Below are 8,080 nucleotides of genomic sequence, written 5' to 3' on the forward strand. Positions count from 1 at the left end.
AGATATTACATGAGAAGACTGCCCAAAAGACACATAATAATACATCTCCACAAGGTGAGCATGAAAGAAAAAGTGTTAAAGGTCGATATAAAGGGATAAACAACCTACTGAGAAAGAACTATCAGAATTGCAGTAGACTTTTCAGAAGAAATCCTATAAGCCAGAAGGGACATGGGTCCCATCTTGAATGTTCTTAAAGAAAAGAAACTCCAGTTAATAATTTATTACCTGACCAAGCAAAGCTTTATTAATGAAGGAGAATTAAAATCCTTCCCAGACATCTAATCCCTAAAGGAATATGTCACCTCCAGACCAACTAATCAGGAGATGCTTTAAAAAGTTCTAGTCACAGAAACAATATAATGGTGTCACCCATCACAAAAGGACTGGCAAGCACAGGGCTAAAAAATAATAGAAATAAAAAACTTAAAAAGTAATCTTAATAGCAATATGCAGGAATTAACATAAATATGAATAGACAACATGACACTTGAAAGGTATAGAGAGGCAAATTGAATAAGAAAACATGATCCATCCTTATGCTGCCTTTATGAAACCTATCTAATTACAAAGGACATCCATAAGCTCAATGTAAAGAACTGGAGAAAGATCTTCCGGGCAAATAGAAAACAAAAAAGTGCAGGAGTAGCTATTCTTATATAAGACAACACAAACTTTAAACCAATAACACTTAAAAAGTATATTACATAATGATAAAAGGCTGAATCCACCAGCAAGAAATACTCATCTTAAATATGTAGCACCCAATATAGGAGTACTTAGATTTATAAAACATTGCTAACTAAACTAAGAGAGGACATAGACAGCCACACATTACAGCTGGAGACATTAATATCCCTCTAACACCTTAGACCAAGGCAAAAACCTAACAAGGAAATCTGGAACGTTTGTAGGGATATAAATTCCCCTCTTACTACAGCTTTCATGACGTCCCAGAGATTTTGGTAAGATGTTTCTTCATTTTCATTTGTTTCCAGGTATCTTTTGATCTCTGTTTTGATTTCATCATTGACCCAGGAGTTGTTTAGCATCATACTGTTTAGTGTCCATATCTTTGTGGGTTTTGGGATGACCTCGTTGGTGTTAATGTTTATTTTTATTCCACTGTGGTCCAAGAAGATTCATGGTAAAATTTCGGTCCTTTTAAATTTGCTTATGCATGATTTATGGCCAAGGATGTAGTTGATCTTAGAATAGGTTCCATGCGGTGATGAGTACAATGTTTATTCTCTGGTTTTTGGATGGAGTATTCTGTAGGTATCAATTAAGTCCATTTGGTCAAGAGTCACATTGAGGTTCCGGATCTCATTGGTGATTTTTTATGCTGATGATCTGTCTAGGGTTGTGAGTGGGGTATTAAAGTCCCCAGTTATGATGGTGTTAGAGTCAAAATCTTTCTTTAATTATCCTAGAAGTTGCTTTATAAAAGTTGTTGCACCTATGTTAGGTGCATATATGTTTAGGATAGATATTTCTTGTTAATGTAGTGAGCCTTTTATCATTATGTAGTGGCCCTCTGTATCTTTTTAAATTTTTGATAGCTAAAATGGTATTTTGTCTGAAATTAGGATCGCGACTCCTCCTTTCTTTTGTGTTCCATTCGCCTGGAAATTTGTTTCCCATCCTCTTACTTTGAGCCTGTGCATGTCCTTTCTAGTGAGATGGGTCTCTTTAAGGCAGTATATTGTTGCCTGGTGATATTTTATCCATTTTGCCATTCTATGTCTTTTCAGTGGTGCATTTAGTCCATTCACATTCAGGCTAATTATTGAAATGTGAGAGTTTGCCCCTATCATAGAGTTCTTATAGAGTTGTTCTTCCACTTGCTTTATTGTCTTTCTTTTGGTTTGGGGGTTGGTTCATGTGTATTTTATTCTTTTTCCTATACTCTTGTGAAGAACGTTGTTCTTTTTTCCCTCTTTTCTTCTGTGCTTAGTACTTTCTTAAGTGTTTCATGTAGAGGTGGTTTGGTGGCAGCGTAAGTTCTTAGGGACTAGATATCTGGGAAAGATTTTAATTCTCCCTTGCTGAATAAGCTTAACCTGACTGGGTACGTTATTCTTGGTTGAAATTGTTTATCTTTTAGGACTTTGAAGATAGGGCTCCAAGCTATCCTTGCCTGCAGGGTTTCTGTAGATAAATCTGCTGCTATTCTTTTTTTTTTTTTGAGTTGGAGTCTCACTTGGTTGCCCATACTGGAGTGCAGTGGCCACTCCTGGCCACCACAGCCTCGCCTGCTGGGCTCCAGCGATCCTTCCGCCTCAGCCTTCCAAGTAGCAGAATTACAGGCATGCGCTATCACGTCGGGCTGATTTTTTGATTTATTGTAGAGATGAGGTCTCACTGCCCAGGCGGGTCTCGAACCCGAGGGCTCAGGCAATCCACTCACCTCAGCCTCCCAAAGGCGCAGGATTACAGACTGAGCCACTGAGCCTGGCTTGCTGCTATTCTAATTGGTTTTCCATGGTAGGTGATCTGGCCTTTTTCTCTTGTTGCCTTTAGGATTTTCTCTTTTATGCCTACTTTGTTTAGGCAAATTATTATGTATCTAGGAGTTGGTCTTCTCATTTCTTGTCTTGCATGGGTTCTCTGAATCTCTTGTGCTTAAATTTTTTGCATTGTGGATTAGATAAGGGAAATTTTCTTGAATGATCTCATGGAAAGTTTGTTTCAGTGTGGTCTCTGTCTCTCTTTCTGCCTCAGGAAGGCCAATTACTCTTAGGTTCAGTCTCTTGAAGTAATCGCTCTTCTCTTGAATGTTTTGTTCTGTCCTTTTTAGCTTGTTTTCTGTGTTTTTAAGAGTTTGGCTTAGTTCTATATTTTGGTCCTCAAGCTCTGAGGTTCTTTCTTCTGCTTGGGTAATTCTGCTTTCCATGCTTATCGGTCTGTTATTTATTTCATTTACAATATTCTTTATTACTGTTATCTCAGATATCAGCTCCTTTCTCGTTTCTTCTTGGCTCTCTTCAATTCTTTTTAATCTCTCCATTAATGTCTTGATGTCTAGGTTTATAGTTTGAGACCAGTCATTCTGGGGACTTTTCATTGTTTGCATTCCGAAGTCAGTTTTCTCAGTGTCTGCCCTCCCAGGAGTCTGGGAGAGACCCATATTCTTCTTTTGGTTTTTCTTCATTTGTGTAGATTTTTCTCTCTCTTCCCCTTTCCCTCCCCTTCTTTAATTCTGTTTTTCAGGGAAGGCGCGATTGCTTTTATTTCACTGGTATAATCTCCTGTTCTTCCTTATGAGGGGTCCTTTGGCTTTATTCAATTTTGAGGTTGAAGTGTGGGCTGCAGGCTGTACTTTTCACCGTTTTGAGGATTAATTGAGGGGGAAACTGTGATTCAGAATCTGTATGCTGATTACAGCATCCACCAACAGGTGTATGAGCACACTGGAACCTATTTCCCACTGCCTTACAATCTGTCTGTTCAGCGGGGTTTAGCTTTGGTCCCTGGAACAAAAGGAGGAACAAAAGAGGAAAATAATGGAGGAAGGGGGGTCAATAGGAAGTTAGAAAGAGAGAAGACTGAGAGGGAAAACAGACATACATACCAACTAACAGGTGATGAAAGAGACACAAGGCTAGAGAGAAGTGCAAAAAACACAGAAGGAAAATTCCCTAAAGAATACTGGTAGCTACACAGAGACAGACCAATAAAATCATGAAACAGATAGTGTACGTTAGGAAGCAAACAGTAGTGAGCAAAACATACAGCAAGAATGATAAAAATCAAAGGTCAAAATAAGAAATTAGACTTGCTCTGGAATCTTTTCTTAGTGTCTAAAGTCACTTGAACTCCGATCTTCAGCCTCTCCTTTCCCCTTTGTTTTTGTTGCAGGCAGCTAGCCTGCTGCCTGGGAAGTCTATGACCCTTAGTTGTCTCTGTCTGTTCAGCATAGGGGAGGGGCTTTGTCTCTTGTTTAATGACGTTACCTTAGGAACTGAGGTGGACGCTCTGATAGGTGGACAGAGCAATGCAAATCTGCCTGGAGAATGGCAAAGGTGGTAGCTTCACTTTCACTTTCGGGGATGCTCGTCTGGGTCTCTGGGCAGAGGCACCGGGGATCAGCTGCACAGCTGCCCAGGGATCCAGAGTTCCAAAGCTCAAAAGGGCAGGCGGTGGCCCTGGGTCCCTCACAGGGTACTTCACCCAGAAATGGGATGGGTCTCTCTGAGGGGCAGGTGTCCAGAGCCTCTCTGGGTGACTGGCAGCTTGGTGCTGGATGCTGGGCTAGACAATGTAGCCAGGGAAGGAGCCGAAACCCAGGACTCCTGAGGAGTCAGGAGTCACATATAGTGGAGCAGTCACAGCCGAGGGCTGCAATATCTGGCCCTGTGTGTGACCAAAGATACCTGGGCCTCATACCAGTGTGGCTGGCAGTGGGCCGGGGCTGCAGGAAGAAAAGTAAGAGTCTTTTTGGGAACTCACGTTCGGAGAGTCTCACAAATTCACCTATGCCATCGCCATCTTACCAGAACCTGACCTGGACATTTTTTCAAACCCTCTCTTTCCTTTAAGAGTGAGAGCTTCTTGGTCTTTGTCCTTGGACAGGAGATTCAAGTAAAGAGTTCTGCAGAGAACTGCCTTTTTTCTGTCCCTGACTCACAGCAGAAAGTTTGGGTCAAGGTTTTTTTGCCTCTGCCTCAGGAATAGAGGTTCAGGTAAAAAAAAATATACACATTTATTTTCCTGCAGAAGGTCCAAGTGAAAGGATTCCACTTAGGCATTAGTGGTTTTATTTTACATAGCATGATTTTAAGATTTCAGCTGCTTTTTAAAAAAATTATTCTAAAGATGTGAGGTATGAGTCAGAATTAGGTACATAAGTGGTCTATGTGCTGGTGAAGTTTGGGCCTCCCACTGGTCCTCACTTCATCTGGTTTAGGATTCAGCTGTTTTCTATAGCCTAAGATTTCAGACTTAGATTTCATCTGTGACAAATTATTTTTAGTTCCTGATTCAAAAGTGTATTGAGACTGAGTTATCTGGTTCCAAAGAAAGGAGGTGATTTGCTTCTTCTAATAAATTTGGATGTTCTAGGTGATGGGAGACTTTACAGAGGTGTCAGGATCACTACCCATGATTATGTGACATGGCCTCACAGGGCACTATCTACCAGGAAAAAAAAAACATTTTAGGGCCCCCTTTTTTGCTCTTCAGTATGAGTATGGTATAAAAGACTGGGCCACCATAACCTGAGCACTCTGCTGGCACATGGTGGTTACAGACAGTCTGATACACATAAGAGAGTGATTCATAATTTTGGCTTAAAACCTAGAAGAGTGACACTCATAGGAAGGTCATTTTGAAAAACTTCTAAATTATGACAAATCAAGCTTCAAACTTTGGATACACTTTTAAGAAACAACCACCTTTAGAAACAACAGTTAGATTTATGTATGATGAGTACGGGGCATCCTCTTGTAATTATCCAGAAAAGTGGACCCACTCAATGTGGGAAAATAACTGCAATTGAAATCTTTTGAGATAACTAAAATAATTGGAAAAATCAGACTTTATTTATTTGTTTATTGAGTCAGTGTCTGGCTCTGTCACTCAGGCTGGAGAGCAATGACACAGTCATGTATCACTGAAGCCTCAAACTCCTGGGCTCAGGTGATCCTTCTGCCTTAGCCTCCCTAGTAGCTGGGACTATAGGTGTGTACCACCATGATTGACTTATTATTTTACTATTACTATTTTATTATAAAGTTATGGGGTACAATTTAGGGTTAGGTATACAAAAGTTGATGATGCAGGTACCCTTGTTGATGAGTTATGTCCCTCCCTCCCCTAGGAGTTTCCCTCAACTGTCAATTCCACACCCCTCCCTTGACAGTTTCCCACTACTACCAATCCATTTCTAATAGTATTATAAGTGTTCAAGGTCCGCTTATGAATGAGAACATATAGGACTCTGTTCTTTGTTTCTGTGATAGATTACTGAGTATGATCGACTCCAAATCTATTCAAGTTGCTGCAAAGTCCATATGTTTGTCCTTCTTTATGACTGCATAATATTCCATTGTATATATGTACTATATCATTTTTAACCACTCAAGTTTCGATGGGCAACATGGTTGGTTCCATGTTTTTGCGATTGTGAATAGAGCTGCAACAAACATACGTGTGCAGGTATCTTTTTAGTAGAATGATTTGAGTTCCTCTAGGTATATTGCCAATTGGGGAACTTCTGGGTCATATGGAAAGTCAATTTCTAGTTCTTTCAGAAATCACCACAATGACTTCCAAAGACATTGTACTAGTTTGCATTCCAACCAGCACTGTAGAAGCATTCCTTTTTCTCCACATCCTCACCAGCATCTGTTGTTGTTTTATTAATGATGGTCATTCTTACTGGGGTTAGGTGGTATCTCAATGAGGTTTTAATTTGCATTTCTCTGATGACGAATGAAACTGAACACTTTTTCATGTGTCTGTTGGATGCCTGTATATCTTCTTTTGAGAAACATCTATTCTTGTTTTGCTCACTTTTTAATGGGGCTGTTTCTTTTTAATGCTTGGTGCATTTGAGTTCCTTGTAAATCCTAGATGTTAGGTCTTTGTCATATTCAGTTGGCAAATATTTTTCTCCCATTCTGTGGGCTGACTCCCTGCTCTCTTGATGATTTCTTTTGCTTTACAGAAGCTCATTAGTTTGATGTAGTTTGATGAGCTCCCACGGGTATATCTTATTTCTAAAGGTATGGGCATTTAGGGTTCTGAATAGGAATTGGTGGCTAGTTTCAATTTCCATAAGGGTGACTCCTGAGTTTTCTAAGGTTCTTATAGTTTGAGGTCTTACATTTAGGTCTTTGATCCATTTAGAGATAATTTTTATGTATGGTGATAGGTAGGGGTCCTATTTCAATCTTCTGCATGTGGGGAGCCAGTTTTCACAGCACCATTTACTGAATAGGTTCTCCTCTCCCCAGTGTTTGTTGTAGAGACTTTGTGAAATTTGAGTTGGTTGAGAAATTGAGGCTTTGTTTCCGGAATCTCTATCCTGTTGCATTGGTCTATGTGCCTGTTCTTGTATCAATACCAGGCTGTTTTGATTACTGTAGCCTTATAATAAATATTGAAGTCTAGAAGTGTGATACCTCCTGCTGTGTTTCTTTTGCTAAGGATTGTTTTGGCTATTCATGATCATTTAAGTTTCCATATGAATTTCTGTATTGTCATTTCCAGGTCAGAGAATAATGTTGGTAACTTAATGGGTATTGTGTTGAATCCGTAGATTGCCTTTAGTAGGATGGACATTTTAACAATGTTGATTCTTCCTATCGATGAGCATGGAATATATTTCCATTTGTTTGTGTCTTCTTGGATTTGTTTGTGCAGTGTTTTGTAGTTCTCATTGTAAAGGTCTTTCACTTCTTTGGTTAGGAAGATGCCATGGTATTTCATTTTTTCGTGGCTATTGTGAATGGGATTGTGGTTTTCATTTGGGTCTCTACCTGCTGGTTGTTGATGTATAGGACTGCAACTGTCTTTTGAATATTTATTTTGTACCCTGAGACTTTGACAAAGTCCTTTATCAGTGCAAGCAGGGTTTTGACAGATTCTCTTGGATTTTCAAGGTATAGGATCATATCATCAGCAAAGAGGGATAACATGACTTCCTCATTTCCTTTTTGGATACCCCTGAATTCCTACTTTTGTCTAACTTCCTTAGCCAGGACTTCCAACACAATGTTGAACAAGAGAGGTGAGAGTGGGCAGTCTTGTCTTGTTTCAGTTTTCTTGGGAAATGTTTCCAGTATCTGTAGATTTAGCAATATGTTAGCTGTGGGTTTACCATAGATGGAACTTATTATTTTGAGGCATGTTCCTTCTATATCTAGGTGTTTGAGGGCTTTTATTAAGAAGGGAAGCTGGTTTTTATCAAAAACTTTTTATGCATGTAATGACATAATCATGTGGTTCTTGTTTTTACATTTGTTGATGTATTTAATTACATTTATGTTCTTGCAAAGTTAAACCAGCCCTGCATCCCAGGGATGAATAGCCTACTTGGTCATGGTGGATGATTTTTGAGATGTGTTTTTGGATT

Source organism: Carlito syrichta, unplaced genomic scaffold, assembly GCF_000164805.1.
Source record: "Carlito syrichta isolate Samal-C Ts95f unplaced genomic scaffold, Tarsius_syrichta-2.0.1 Scaffold82993, whole genome shotgun sequence".
Lineage (NCBI taxonomy): Eukaryota > Metazoa > Chordata > Mammalia > Primates > Tarsiidae > Carlito > Carlito syrichta.